A 15470-nucleotide genomic window follows, 5' to 3' on the forward strand; every position below is an offset into this window, starting at 1 on the left:
GCATTTGTTTTATTTATATATTATAAGAGGAGTATAAGATATATCAATCAATCAATCAATCGTATTTGTTGAGCACTTACTATGTGCAGAGCACTATACTAAGCGCTTGGGAAGTACAAATTGGCAACACATAGAGACAGTCCCTACCCAACAGTGGGCTCACAGTCTAAAAGGGGGAGACAGAGAACAGAACCAAACATACCAACAAAATAAAATAAATAGGATAGAAATGTACAAGTAAAATAAATAAATAAATAAATGAATGAATAGAGTAATAAATATGTACAACCATATATACATATATACAGGTGCTGTGGGGAAGGGAAGGAGGTAAGATGGGGGGATGGAGAGGGGGACGAGGGGGAGAGGAGGGAAGGGGCTCAGTCTGGGCTCAGTATATATACTTCGGATATATACTTATATATGTAAGTATAGTCTAGGTACAATAATACCATTTGTTATATATATTATAAGAGAAGGCTGTCCATCCCCTCGCCCCCTCCTACCTCCCCTCCCTTCTGTCCTTCTCCAGCCCAGCCCGCACCCTCCGCTCCTCCGCCGCTAATCTCCTCACCGTTAGGCCTCGTTCTCGCCTGTCCCGCCGTCGACCCCCGGCCCACGTCATCCCCCGGGCCTGGAATGGCCTCCCTCTGCCCCTCCGCCAAGCTAGCTCTCTTCCTCCCTTCAAGGCCCTCCTGAGAGCTCACCTCCTCCAGGAGGCCTTCTCAGACTGAGCCCCTTCCTTCCTCTCCCCCTCGTCCCCCTCTCCATCCCCCCCATCTTACCTCCTTCCCTTCCCCACTGCACCTGTATATATGGATATATGTTTGTACATATTTGTTACTCTACTTATTTATTTATTTTACTTGTACATATCTATTCTATTTATTTTTTTTTGTTAGTATGTTTGGTTTGGTTCTCTGTCTCCCCCTTTTAGACTGTGAGCCCGCTGTTGGGTAGGGACCGTCTCTATGCGTTGCCAACTTGTGCTTCCCAAGCGCTTAGTACAGTGCTCTGCACACAGTAAGCGCTCAATAAATACGATTGACGATGATGATGATGATGATATACACTTTGGATATATACTTATATATGTAAGCATAGTATAAGTATGATAATAATAATAGCATTTGTTATATATAAGAGAAGTAGAAGATATGTACTTTGGATATATACTTAAATATGTAAGTGTAGTGTAAGTATAATAATAATAATTGCATTTGTTTTATTATATATTATAAGAGAAGTATAACATATACACTTTGGATATACACTTATATATGTAAGTATAGTATAAGTATAATCATAATAATAGCATTTGTTATATATATTATAAGAGAAGTATAAGATATGCACTTTGGATATATACTTATTTATGTAAGTATAGTATAAGTATAATAATAATAATAGCATTTGTTATATATATTATAAGAGAAGTATAAGATATACACTTTGGATATATACTTATATATGTAAGTATAGTATAAGTATAATAATAATAATAACATTTGTTTTATATATATAAGAGAAGTATAAGATATATACTTTGGATATATACTTATATATCTAAGTATAGTGTAAGTATAATAATAATAATAGCATTAGTTTTATATATATATATATATAAAAGAAGTATAAGATATGCACTTTGGATATATACTTATATATGTAAGTATAGTATAAGTATTATAATAATAATAGCATTTGTTATATATATTATGAGAAGCATAAGATATACACTTTGTATATGTACTTATATATCTAAGTATAGTGTAAGTATAATAATAATAATAGCATTTGTTATATATATATAATAAGAGAAGTATAAGATATGCACTTTGGATATATACTTATAAATGTAAGTATAGTATAAGTATTATAATAATAACAATAGCATTTGTTATATATATTATAAGAGAAGCATAAGATATACACTTTGGATATATACTTATAAATGTAAGTATAGTATAAGTATCATAATAATAATAGCATTTGTTTTATATATTATATATATATTATGAGAGGTATAAGATATATACTTTGGATATATACATATATGTAAGTATAGTATAAGTATAATAATAATAATATAGATTTGTTAGGCACTTACTATGTGCAAAGCACTGTTCTAAGCGCTGGGGAGGGTACAAGGTGATCAGGTTGTCCCACGTGGGGCTCACAGTCTTCATCCCCATTTTCCAGATGAGGGAACTGAGGCACAGAGAAATGAAGTGACTTACCCAAAGTCACACAGCTGACAAATGGCGGAGCTGGGATTAGAACCCATGGCCTCTGACTCCCAAGCCCGGGCGTGTGTGTGTGTGTGTGTGTGGTATAAGAGAAGACGTGTGTATATATATGTGTGTGTGTATAGTATGAGAGAAATGATATATACTTTATATATATAAGTATAGTATAAGTATACTATATATAGTATGTGTGAGAGTTCCCTCATTTTACAGATGAGGGAACTGAGGCACAGAGAAGTGAAGTGACTTGCCCAAAGTCACACAGCTGACAAGTGGCAGAGCTGGGATTTGAACCGATGACCTCTGACTCCAAAGCCCGGGCTCTTTCCACTGAGCCACATTACTTCTCACTGAGCCACGCTGCTTCTCACACATACTATATATAGTATACTTATATTATACTTATATATATAAAGTATATATCATTTCTCTCATACTATACACACACACATATATATACACACGTCTTCTCTTATACCACACACACACACACACACACGCCCGGGCTTGGGAGTCAGAGGCCATGGGTTCTAATCCTGCTCCGCCATTTGTCAGCTGTGTGACTTTGGGTAAGTCACTTCATTTCTCTGTGCCTCAGTTCCCTCATCTGTAAAATGGGGATGAAGACTGTGAGCCCCACGTGGGACAACCTGATCACCGTGTAAACTCCCCAGTGCTTAGAACAGTGTGTTGCACATAGTAAGCACTTAATAAATACCATCATTATATATATATACTCCGGCAAGAAAGTTCGTTTCCCAAGGAGGGGCGGAGGCCGCTTCTTCTCCCTCTACATACATAACATATTCATTCATTCAATCGTATTTATTGAGAGTTTACTGTGTGCAGAGAGCACTGTAGTAAGCACTTGGGAAGTACAAGTTGGCAACATATAGAGAAGGCCCCTACCCAACAGCAGGCTCACATATCTATATCTATATATCTATATGTATATATATATATATAGATAGTTATAGATGTATACAGTATAAGAGAAGACTAGGGATTGCCACTCTGGCAAGAAAGTTTGTATAGTATATACAAGCTATATACTATACTACTATATATACTAGAACGATATATAGTAAGTGGTCATGGGTTCTAATCCCGGCTCTGCCACTTGCCCGCTGGGTGACTTTGGGCAAATCACTTCACTTCTCTGTGCAGTTATCTCATCTGTAAAATGGGGATTAACACCACGTGCCCCACGTGGGACAACCTGATCACCTTGTATCCCCCCAGAGCTTAGAACAGTGATGTTGCACATAGTAAGCGCTTAACAAATACAATCATCATCATTATAATTATTATTCTCGTTCCCCGCTTCAGAAAGAAGCGATTATGACCCTCATCAGGCCACCGATTGTTAAAGAACGATCATCGCTTGACATCGGGCACAGACTTTTCTTTTAAAATGAAATCCGCTATTGTCCTCGAAAATGGTCACTGGCCGCTCCTCGGGGCTCCTGTGTTGATTAATCACATCCAGTGATCGATAATCCCATAAGAGTGAGAAGCAGCGTGGCCCAAGGGGAAAGGCTACGGGCCCCGAAAGCGGGACACTGGGGCTTTAGTCCCGGATTTGGCAGTTGCCTGCTGTGTGTCCTTGGGAGAGTCACTTAACTTTCCTATGCTTCAGTTTTCTCATCTGTGAAATGGGGATTAAGAATAATGATGATGGTATTTCTTAAACGCTTACTATGTGTCAGGCACTCTTCTAAGCGCTGGGGTAGATATAAGGTAATCAGGTTGTACCCTGTGGGGATCACGGTTTTAATCCCCGTTTTACAGATGAGGGAATTGAGGCACAGAGAAGTTAAGTGACTTGCCCAAGGTCACACAGCAGACAAGTGCGGAGTTGGGATTAGAACACATGACCTCTGATTCCCCAGTCCGTGCTCTGTCCACTAAACAACGCTGCTTCCCCGAAGTAAAGAATGATTAAGTAACGGTCCTCCCTCCCCCTTGGACTATGAGCCCATTGTGGGACAGGAACTTTACCCAGTCTATTTATATTGTATCTGTATTAGCGTTTAGTATAATGTGCAACACAGTAGAAGCAACGTGGCTCAGTGGAAAGAGCACGGGCTTGGGAGTCAGAGGTCATGGGTTCTAATCCCAGCTCCCCCACGTCTGCTGTGTGACCTTGGGCAAGTCACTTAACTTCTCTGAGCCTCAGTTACCTCATCTGTAAAATGGAGATTAAGACTGTGAGCCCCACGTGGGACAACGTGATCACCTTGTACCCTCCCCAGCGCTTCGAACAGTGCTTCTCACATAGTAAGCGCTTAACAAATGCCGTTATTATTATTATAGTAAGCGTGTAGCACATCATTATTAACAACGATAATAAAAAATTCAGCAAGGCCGTCTAGTCCAGTTCAGTTAACATCATTAAAGAATTCTTTGACTCCCTGGACAATTCGGCTTGGCCACTCACTGTTGATGCTAGGAAACGTCCCAAAGCAAAGAGCAGAACGAAGCCAACAGCCCATCACAGTCCATCTCGCCGGAAAATGTGAGGAAACCAGGAAAGTTTTCCCGGGGAGAGTTCACCTCGGAGCTGGAATTTGAGATGCGTGGAGAGCAGGGTGGCGAAGGTGGGCCGGGGTCTCAGAGAACAGATGAAGGCCAGTGAGTTTCCAGACCAGTTCCTGCCCTAGAGCTGTTTTAATGTTTCTCGCGCAATCAACCGCGCTTCGAAATTTCAAACCTGTTCCCCACTTCCCTGTAGGAGCTGCAAGAAACCGTGTTCCAATCAATCAATCAATCAATGGTATTTATTGAGCGCTTACTGTGTGCAGAGCACTGTACTAAGCGCTTGGGAAGTACAAATTGGCAACATATAGAGACAGTCCCTACCCAACAGTCGCAGTCTAAAAGTTCCAACCTTGGATTGGTGGCCCAGCTAGCCCGAGGACGCAATTGGCCCCATTAAGCCCCTTTGCAGTCCTTTCCTTTCTTTCCCCCATTCACCCATAATGTCCTTTTCTCCGGTTGGGAGAAATACTGACGAGACAATACTCGTCAGTACGGATTTTGGCATTGTTTCCCCAGAGAACAACAGACTTGACTGCTTGTCTAAACTCAGCTCTCCTCACTCCAACCTCAGAAGCATCAGATTAGCCCCACTGAATGTTTCCTAACCCTATCACTCCAGCGGCTAGTTAATAAGTCGCAGCTCTTTCACTTTGGGATTTAGGGAAGCAGGCAAAGAAACCAGCTTTAAAAAAAGGGAGTAGCCACGGAGGGATCTTGGAATATCACTTTGATCGTGGGATTAAAAGGTGAGGAACAATGGAAATGATGAAATGAGTGAATGCGGACCCAACCACTTGCTTTAAATCATCCTATTGTCGACCCACCTGCTTTAAATCATCCTATTGTCTTGAGAGGGAACAAATGGGCTCCTGCTGCTCAGGTGACCATCGGAACTGTGTCTTGGATAGAACCGAGTAGGAGGAATGATTCTCTCACCAGAAGCCATTTCACCTCTGATTTGGCCCCCACCCACACCACACACGGAAGAGAGGAGAAATCAGATCCTTCTGTCTCTCTCAAGGGAAAAAAGAGAGCCTCTCTCTCAAAGGAAAGAAAGCAAAATTTGGTTCAAGAATGAATATACAAAAATAAACATTATTTCTGAAAAAAGGAAACATGTAACAATAATAATCTTAATTGAAAATAGAAGACACAGACTGCCCTTTTTCTACAAGGCCTTTGGAGTTGAACTGAAGATTTACATAGGGTAAGTGAAAGTTTTTTGTAGATGGCTACATTTACAAAAATATGTTACTGACAACTGTCTAGAGCTGTGAATAAGCTCTATTTAAGCTAATAGACCTCCTTGATATACTGACCAAAGGAAGAAGATTCAGTCTTTATTTAGATTGCAAGCTCATTGACGGCAGGAATTGTATCATACTCTTGCAGGCATGTAGTTGCACACTGCTTTTGCACAGGGTGAAGTGGATGATAATGGATGATATATATTGTTTCATTTAGTCAATTTATTGTGAGGCTGTAAATTCTCAGTGTTACCAGATTCCTAGAAAGTCAAATAAAATAAAAAAGGGATTCCTGCATGGGAAACCTGTAATTTATAAGCATTAAATCCATCAGGATGCAAACAGATGCTGAAAGTAACTAGGATTGGTCAAATCAGGTCTCTTTGATCCTCTGCCTCCCTGAATTGGAAGAGGACTGGGGAAATGTCAGGATTGTTGAACAAGCTCCCAATCAATGGAAATTATTAAGCATTAACTTTGTGCAGAACACTAATAAGCACTTGGGAAACACAATACAATAGATTTGGTAGACATGATCCTGGCTTTCAAGGAATTTACTTCACCTCTCCAGGTGGACTAAAAAGTGAGGACAACTGACAATCAGCTACATTAGGGAAAGATCATTATAGCACATAATACCCAATTATAGCAGGGACAATCATAGAGGAAGTTAGTACTGCCTCTGCCACTGTAAACACCATATCAGGGAATAGGAAAATTTAGGTCCTTGTAGATATAAGAAATTACTCAAGGCAAAGGTTGAGTAGTAAAGTGTGCAGTGCTAAGCGCTTAGTACAGTGCTCTGCACATAGTAAGCACTCAATAAATACGATTGATGATGATGATGCAGTGGGCAAAATAATGGCAGAGGTAATGAGAAAAATATTGAGTGGCTAATGCCTTTGGGTGGCCAAAACCATTTGCCAGAGTCCATCTTGTGGGAGAAATGTAGATTCTATAACCCTTAGAAATGGGCACTATCCCGAAAGTCTTCTGAGGCTTATTTCAGGGTGGCTTGTTTACTAATACTGACTTACCCCATCAAAGTTTGTGCAATGCTAGGGGACAGTGAGACATTGGTCCAGTGGTATTTGGGGTGGGGTAGCATCTTTTCACCTTCCTAAAGAAGGGGGATGGAGGGCTTGTCACCTGTCCCACCCTGAAAGGTCCATTCAGAGACCTGGCATCAGGGAAATTTGCCCAGCCTGCAGAGTGGAGGTAGGCTAACATAACACACATCCACTGGCCAAGAGGTAGAATGCCTGGGACTCACATTTCTCCCTGTAACCTCTCTCAATCATCTCTCCACCCTCAAAGGCAGCAAGCCGCATGGTTTAGTGAATAAAGTATAGGCCCTGAAGCCAGAGGACCTGGTTTCTAATCCCAGCTCTGTCACTTGCCTGCTGTTTGACTTTGGGCAAGTCACTTAACTTTGCCTCAGTTTCCTCAACTGCAAAATGGGGAGTCAATACCTGTTCTCCCTCCTACTTAGACAGTGAGCCCCATGTTGAACAGGAACAGTGTCTGATCTTTCTTTTTAATGGTATTTTGTTAAATGCTTACTTATATGCCAGGCATTCTACTAAGCTGTGGGATAGGTGCAAGATAATCAGCTTGGACATCATCATCATCATCATCATCAATCATATTTATTGAGCGCTTACTATGTGCAGAGCACTGTACTAAGCGCTTGGGAAGTACAAATTGGCAACATATAGAGACAGTCCCTACCCAACAGAGGGCTCACAGTCTAAAAGGGGGAGACAGAGAACAAAACCAAACATACTAACAAAATAAAATAAATAGAATAGATATGTACAAGTAAAATAAATAAATAAATAAATAGAGTAATAAATATGTACAAACATATATACATATATACAGGTGCTGTGGGGAAGGGAAGGAGGTAAGATGGGGGGGATGGAGAGGGGGACGAGGGGGAGAGGAAGGAAGGGACATGTCTCATATGGGGCTTCCAATCTTAATCCCCATTTTACAGATGAGGTACCCGAGGCCCAGTGACATTTAAGGACTTGCCCAAGGTCATGCAGTACACAAGTGGTGGAGCTGGGATTAGAACTCACGTCCTCAGACTTCAAAGTGCTGTATCCTATCTAGGCCATGCTGCTACTCAACCTGACTAACTTGTATTGACTCCAGAGCTTAGAACAGTGTTTAACACATAGTAAACACTTAACAAAATCATTGAAAAAAAGTCTCTCACCTTTTTTCAGCCATTAAGTGACAGTGTCTGACTCCAAGTCCTTTTTGTTAGGTTTAATGAATTTGTTAATTTGGGGCTAGGAAGCAGGGTAGTTGGAGTTTTAATCTAGGGTGGGGAAGGTGGTGCTCTCTGCTCCTTACTATTCACATTCAAAGGCATTAATTTATATAGGACACAGATCTCCAGTCTTAGTGCTTACTTAACCTATTGTTGGGGCTATTAATGCAGGCAAATCTAATTAATGGAGTTCCTATCTCTCCAATACCAGTGAATGCCTCTCCTAACATCAATTGTTTGGAAAATGCATTTTATTTTCCTCAAGAGAGAAGGAAACCACAGGATAAGAGGAATTACTCTTCTAAAAATGTATCCAATTTTCATACAGCTTTCCTCAACCCTTCCTATTACTATCTTTCTCATTGATTGGCAGCCTGAATTTCAATCCCTAACTTCCAAATGTTTCGTTCTTCTCCAGTCATAGTACTGGCCACAAACATTTTAAAAATAGTATCTGTTAGTACTTTTTATGTGCCATACACTGTGCTAAATGCTGGGGTAGGTACAAGATAATCAGGTCAGACACATATAGGGCTCACAGTCTTAACCCCCATTTTTACAGATGAGGTAACTGAGGCACAGAAAGGTTGAGTGACTTTCCCAAAGTCACACAGCAGACAGGCAGAGGAGTCAGGATTAGAACCCAGGTCCTCTGACTCCCTTTGTTTTTTCTACTAGGCCACTCTACTTCACCCACCACCTGTTTCCCAGAGTCTAGCAGATGACATGTTGGCAATGAATATTAAGTTCATTTATATTAAGAGGGGGAAGTTGGGGATTGAGAGGGGTGTGTGTGTGTGTGTGTGTGTGTATGTGTGTTATCTCTGTGAGTGACAGGAATGTGGAGACTGCCCTGCATGGAGCTGGGTATGATTCCAGCACAAGGAAGTATCTGTCCTGTGTCCTGAGAAGCAGTGTGGCCTCATGGAAAGAACAAGGGTTTGGTAGTCAGAAGGACCCGGATTCTAATCCCAGTTCTGCCACTTGTCTGCTATGTTATCTTTGGTAAGTCACTTAATTTCTCTGTGCCTCAGTTACCTCATCTGTAAAATGGGGATTAAGACTTTGAGCCCTGTGTGGGAAAGGAACTGTGTCCAACTCAGTTTGCTTATGTCTACCCCAGCCTGGCACATTAGTAAAATGCTTAACAAATACTATTAAATAAAAGCTTATCCCACAAAATGCTAAAGAAATAGTGTTATTATGAAGGAGTTACAGAATTTCTATTTAGACTGTGAAAGTGCTGGGATTGGAATCCCAAATTTGGGGCAAAAGTTGGCTTGGGTTTGAAAACAGTAACTGGAGTTTTGTACAAGGCACTTTTGCATCTTTCAAGAACAAATTGTAATGGTATTAGCAAGAGATTGGCAGTGAGAAACTGTTGTATAAGCTTGTGCACAGAGAGTTGCAGTCATAGGAACCATTTATTAGTATTAATCTTTCCTCCATTATGATTGTACCTTGCTTGAACTTCATATTTGATTTTTTTCCTTCAAAGAAGAAATTTCATGTTTTTCCATTACTAGAGGGCCACAGAGAGTCCCTAAATGGCTGAATTCATTCATTCATTTATTCAATCAATCAATCGTATTGAGAATTTACTGTGTGCAGAGCACTGTACTAAGCGCTTGGGAAGTACAAGTTGGCAACATATAGAGACAGTCCCTACCCAACAGTGGGCTCACAGTCTAGAAGGGGGAGACAGAGAACAAAACAAAACATATTAACAAAATAAATAGAATAAATATGTACAAATAAAATAAATAGAGTATCCCTCAGAAATTTCCAAACCTTAGTATAGGCAATAGATTCAGTGATAACCAAATATTTACCAGACTGCTTATCACAGCAACCAAATGAGCAGTTGAAGTTTTTCCTTATTCTTTTACTTCCTGCTTTCATATTTGTCAGCTAAAAGGTAGTGAAATGTCCAAAGTTAGACAGCACTGGTTACTGATCAGAACAACCCATTCTTGTTTACTGGCATATGCCATTATCCCTCATTTGAAAGATGGAAAGAGCCCTGAAGTTCCTAAGGGCTCAATCCATAAGAAGCATAGCCAAGCTTAGGGCCCATGTCTTCTAATACTATGATCAGGGGCACTATCTATTAGCAAGTGATATAGAGGCATTTACCACAAGGGATGGGGGGGCGGTTAGGGTTGGGGGCATGGCCCTCCAGGGTCCTGATCATGGGGCTAAGGTACCCTCCTCTGTGCTGGTTTCCTTACAAAGACTCTGACTCTTCTTTAGGCTTGTGCTCTTCTCATGGCAGAAACGTGAAGGAGGAGCAAAAGGCCAAATGACTCCAGTTTGAAGAACAATGCTAAAGTCAGATAAAGCCATGAGATGTGAAGCCAGGTTAAAAAAACAAAAAAACCCCCTTAGAAATGGATCTCCCCCTTTTAGACTGTGAGCCCACTGTTGGGTAGGGACTGTCTCTATATGTTGCCAATTTGTACTTCCCAAGCGCTTAGTACAGTGCTCTGCACATAGTAAGCACTCAATAAATACGATTGATGATGATGATCATCATCTTTATCACTTTACCTTGTGTAACTAGGTGGGAGAAAGTGGGGGATAATAATAATGATGATGGTATTTGTTAAGCGCTTACTATGTGCAAAGCACTGTTCTAAGCACTGGGGAGGTTACAAGGTGATCAGGTTGTCCCACGAGAAGCTCACAGTCTTAACCCCCATTTTACAGATGAGGTTACTGAGGCACAGAGAAGTTATGTGACTTGTCCAAAGTCACACAGCTGACAGTTGATGGAGTAGGGATTTGAACCCATGAACTCTAACTCCAGAGCCCGTGCTCTTTCTACTGAGCCATGCCGGATGGGTAAATTGCCTCAAGTTAGCATTTTTTCCGTGTTGAACCTGATTTTTGCATGAAGAAACTTTGGCCTACACTCTGGATTCCTGTCAGGTATTTCATCTGGAACACGGTTTACAAACCTGTAATTCAGGTGTGGCTACATGGCAGGAATGCTGCTGACAAGCAGGTGAGCATTGGGCCTCATCGTCTTCTTGGTTGCTGAGTGGGGAAGGAAAAGGGTTCTTGAGAAGTAGACTAAGTCAATCTCAGTGAGCCTATGTTCAAATAATCACAGTAAGTTAAAGCAAGCCCACAGTGTGGTTCGAGCTCTTCAAGTGCAGAGGTGGGAGAAAGCCAAATTCAAGAGCTCATCTGGCCCCAACCTACTCCCCAAACTTGCCCAGGCTGGTGAGAAAACGATTAAAGGAATCTAGGATGCAGTACACTCCCCAGGGATTGTGTAAGAGGTGTGTATTTGTGCGTGTGTATATGTAGGTATAGGTAGGAGTCTTCTCTCTGGGAGTGACTGGAAGGTGGACACTGCCCTTCATGGAGCTATGTATGATTCCAGCTAAAGGAAGTATATGTCCTGTGTTTTTTTTAATGGTATTTATTAAGCGCTTACTATGTGCAAAGCGCTGCTCTAAACACTGGGGAGGTGACAAGGTGATGAGGTTGTCCCCCGGGGGGCTCACAGTTTTAATCCCCATTTTACAGATGAGGGAACTGAGGCACAGAGAAGTGAAGTGACTTGCCCAAAGTCACACAGCTGACAAGTGGCAGAGCCAGGATTTGAACCCATGACCTCTCACTCCAAAGCCCGGGCTCTTTCCACTGAGCCACGCTGTTCTGAGAAGTAGCATGGACTAGTGGATAGAGCAAGGGCCTGGGATTCAGAAGGACCTGTGTTCTAATCTTGACTCTGCTATGTATCTGCTATGACTTTGGGCAAGTCACTTCACTTCTTTGTGCCTCCGTTACCTCATCTGTAAAATGGGGATTAAGACTGTGAGTCCCATGCGGGATGTGGACTGTGTCCAACCTGATTAGCTTGAATCTACCCCAGCAGCTTTTAGTACAGTGTGTGGCACACGGAAAGCACTTAATACCTTTTTTTTTTTTTAAAAAAAAAAGGACAGGACAGACATTCATTACCTACCTGAGGGAGAGTTGGCCTGGAAAGCAGAGAGCATCTTTCCCATGCCCAATTTTGTTCCGTTCTCATACCCTTTGACTTGAGAGCAGGGGTGCGCTAGCTCGTGCATTCGTCACTCACAGCACTGTCAGATACTTCCCAGTGGTTCTTTAGGGGTTATCTGCCACTTTTCCCTAGATTCATAAAACCGAGGTATTAGATTGAAAAAGGAAATAGATCTGATCCCCAGGGGCAAAGTTGTTCCCGTCTGAAACGCTTTGATATTTCACTTGAAGTTTTGGGCACCATCTCGCAGTTAATAAGGATGTGCTATGAGCCTTCTGAAGGATGCAGTGATTCAAAGGGACGGAAGTCTTGTCCATTTTCTTGTCTCCAGGGAGGACCACATCCAGACCACTCCAGACAGATGGTTCTGGTTTAAAAGACCTCCAGGAAAAGAACTTCCACACATTTCCTTGGCAACCTGTACTGAGGCCAGTAAGAAGGACCTAAGTCTAGCTCTTAAGACTTTTGGTCTGGAGGTCTGGCACATGCCAGTCAACATCCTCCAATAGGGTTATCCTGTAGCATAGGGGAGTGAGGAGAGGCCTTATTCCATCTTGTTCCTGTGACATGTCCAAGAATATATATGTATATATGTTTGTACCTATTTGTTACTCTATTTTACTTGTACATATCAATTCTATTTATTTTATTTTGTTAGTATGTTTGGTTTTGTTCTCTGTCTCCCCCTTTTAGACTGTGAGCCCACAGTTGGGTAGGGACTGTCTCTATAGGTTGCCAACCTGTACTTCCCAAGCGCTTAGTACAGTGCTCTGCACACAGTAAGCGCTCAATAAATACGATTGATGATGATGATATGCCTTGCTTTTCTGGATAGAGGTTGGGTTCTTTTTCATCTCCCAATTGTGTAAAAAACATTTATTTTAAAGCTGATTTTTCTTTAAGGAAATCTATGAATTTGACTGAAATTTAAACCGACTTTGGCTTGTCAAATACCCTTCTCAGCTTTTCATCTGACACAATGTAAGGGGATCTCCCTTCTGTTTTGATTCTGCTTCTACACATCCACATTCATTATTTCTCATAGGCCTGGGATCAGTGAAACTGTAATCTTGGGGACAAGGACCGATTTGTTTATAAAAGGAAGTAAAGTATTTGATTATAAAAGGGGACTCCTTTCCGGAGGAGAGGAACTACTGTTATGTTTGCAGATCTAGGTCAGACCGCTGATAGGTGCCTATATTGCAGGTACATAGTAAAGCCACAGAATTACATATGTGTACATACAGTGAGTGTATTAAATCACTAGACATTCAACCATTTCAGCAAGGCAAATGGCTTTTTGCCTGGCTTTCATCTCCTCATCCATTAGTTAAGCAACCTGAGGGCATGGGAAATGTCTTGCTTCTTTTATACTTCGTCTAGCATTTACTATAGTGCTGGATATGGAATATATCTACCAATTCTGTTATATCGTATTCTCCCAAGTGCTTAGTTTTGCCTTGTACACAATAAGCACTCAATAAATACAATTGACTGATTAACTTTGTGAGCCCCATGTGTGACAGGAATTGTGCCTGACCTATCTTTTATCTACCCCAGCACTTAATACGGTCCTTGACCCACAGTAGCACTTAACAAATACCACACATTATTATTATTATTATTACCCTGAGCATTGACTAACTCCAAAGGCCAGTTCAGTTTTGCCTGGTATGTGTTTCAGGCAAATGGAATTTTTCTTTTCCTCTCATTTTGAGTGTCTTCTGCTATTTAATAATTGTTTTTCTTGCCTTCAGTTAGATTGTAAAATTCTTGAGGGCACAGACCATGTCTATATTTGTTTTGCAAAGTACCTAGCATGGTGGTGACAATTCATAAATGTTTATTAGCCACTGTACGAAAGCAGACAATACCATTAAGTGCAAAATGTACAGCTACAGTAGGTCTTCACTATTCTAATCATTAATATTTTCTTAATCGTCAGTTGTAATGAATGTCAGTCTAGGCGGCATTCCAAAGATCAAAGTTAACTTTAAAATGACTAGGTTAAAACAGAGTCCTGGTTTTACCAGTACGGAAGCAGTTTTAATGGAGATGGAAATGTCTATTGACTGAACACAAGTACCCCAAAATACAAAACAAAATATCTTCTTCAGCTGCATAGCAATTATGATTCAAGAATTTACCACGAGATTTGATCACTAGCGTAAATATAACTCACCATAAATAAACATAGATTCATTGTACAAAAAACCCCAACAAGTCTTAATACAAATATGATACAATTGACAGTTTCTGCAAACATTTTTTTGTGGTTTTTTCCACTTTTAAAACCCAAGATTTTTTTTCTTTGTTCTTGAACACACAACAAATTAAACTGAAACAGTAATACTGGGAGAAATGGGATTGATTAGATGTGTTGCTTGATGCTCATAAACTGCTGCTGCTGGAAAGTGGGATGAAATTAAAATACTGCTAAAGGACACATTTCCAAAGGACTTTTTTTTTAGTTTTCTGAGAGTCAAGCTCAATGGTGCCATTTTCTATGGGGACTCTGACGCAGGGCTGTTGGGTCCCCTGATCAGTATTCACTCAGTTCAAACATCAAAACCAAAGCAAATAAATCAAATTCTAAAGCATCTTTTTCTTTGGGTGGTTCAGGTCATAACCTTGATTGCCTCAATTTCAGGTCCTGGAGCCACTTATGGAGAATTGGGTATTTATCATATTGATCTGAACACATGAAAGATCTTAAATGTTCTGAAGTTGTTTGTATATATATATATATATATATATATATATAGTTTTTTCACAGAAATAAAAGCCCAAAGTTATATATGCCATTTATAGGCTAGCATTACTCAAATTTAATCTATGTGAGCATAAAAAGGGCTACTTCTTGAGCTGAACCACCCCAATTTACTTTGCTAGAAACCACCCCTGAGCACAGTAAAAATATAGGTGAAATACCCAGAGCCAGATTCTCCCTTTTCACGTGCATTGCGGGTAGGAAAGGGATGTCAAAGGCTGATACTCTGGGAAAACAGCCAGTTGGTCCTCAGATATACCATATGAGCATATTTAACTTTATGGATTTTAACGTGAGAAACACAAGATCCCCTATTCCCAGTTCAATGGGATTCTATATTAACAAAGCATCAGTCAAAAAA

This window comes from Tachyglossus aculeatus, chromosome X1 (genome assembly GCF_015852505.1).
Source record: "Tachyglossus aculeatus isolate mTacAcu1 chromosome X1, mTacAcu1.pri, whole genome shotgun sequence".
NCBI lineage: Eukaryota > Metazoa > Chordata > Mammalia > Monotremata > Tachyglossidae > Tachyglossus > Tachyglossus aculeatus.